Source organism: Schistocerca nitens, chromosome 9 (assembly GCF_023898315.1).
Source record: "Schistocerca nitens isolate TAMUIC-IGC-003100 chromosome 9, iqSchNite1.1, whole genome shotgun sequence".
NCBI classification, from domain to species: Eukaryota; Metazoa; Arthropoda; class Insecta; order Orthoptera; family Acrididae; genus Schistocerca; species Schistocerca nitens.
In genome coordinates, this window is record NC_064622.1 from 333,999,158 (window position 1) to 334,000,164 (window position 1,007).

Sequence of the window (1,007 nt, forward strand, 5' to 3'; positions counted from 1 at the left end):
AGACTCCTAAAGAAGCCTTCGCCGCTGCCATGGAATCACGGCGTCAGCGTTGTGAAAAATGTGTTCGTCTGCAGGGCGATTACGTCGAGAAATAACGCCAGTTTCATCGATTTCGGGTGAGTAGTTAAATAGAAAAAAAATCGGAGGCCTTAAAACTTGAATGCACCTCGTACATGGGTCGTCGGCTGTGGAAGCCCATCGTTAGGAGTGTTCAGTGCACAGTGTGTTCAGACACACTTGTACTCTGCCCAGAATTTACGTCTGATGTTAGTTCCGCCACCGTTCGCTGCCTGTCCTGTTTTATCAGTATGTCCAGCCTACGACGTCAGAAATCTCCTAATGAGGAGTGGCCGCCTAACCCCACGACTTCTGGATGTGGTTTGACCTTGGTTTCGTCAAGTGTTGAAGTCGCTCACTGACAAGTCGTGCAGTTTCTGAAATACTCGTTTCGGCCCTCCGGGTCATCATAACCTGCCCTCGGTCAAACTTCGACGGATCGTGTGCCTTCCCCATTACATACACGGACAGTACGCTCACTGATCACTTCCAGCCAAGTAATTACAACCTGTTTTACATTGCAACTTAAAAACCACTCGGAAAGCACTATTCCCTTCCCACACCCAAGAGGATATGGTGAACGATCATCGATTACGGTTGAGATCCTGCGAATCCCATACCGCATGCCTCACGCTCAGGGAAAGTGCTACACGCCCCTTGCGTGTGTCTGATTAACAGTCATTCCTCGCCAGATGACAATCACATCCTCGAACTACTCCGTCACACTCCTGGCCTTTTGACATATCGCATTGTCTTGTTGAACGACCACTGCTGTCGGGAAACCAGCTCGCCGCCATGATGTTCAGAAAGTTATGAACCTCTTCTTTCACCTCGTCGTCGGAGCTGAATCGCTTTCCGGCCAAATGTTCTTTTAACCTAGGGAACAAGTGATAGTCACTGGACGCCAAATCATGACTATAGGGGGGGGGGGGGGTCTATAGAGTGGGTGG

General features: G+C 49.8%; 1 pseudogene; it reads right to left on the bottom strand.

Moving 5' to 3' along the window:
• Window positions 1-588: 588 nt before the first annotated feature.
• On the bottom strand, window positions 589-765 carry LOC126204703 (small nucleolar RNA U3; annotated as a pseudogene).
• Between the last annotated feature and the right edge of the window lie 242 nt (window positions 766-1,007).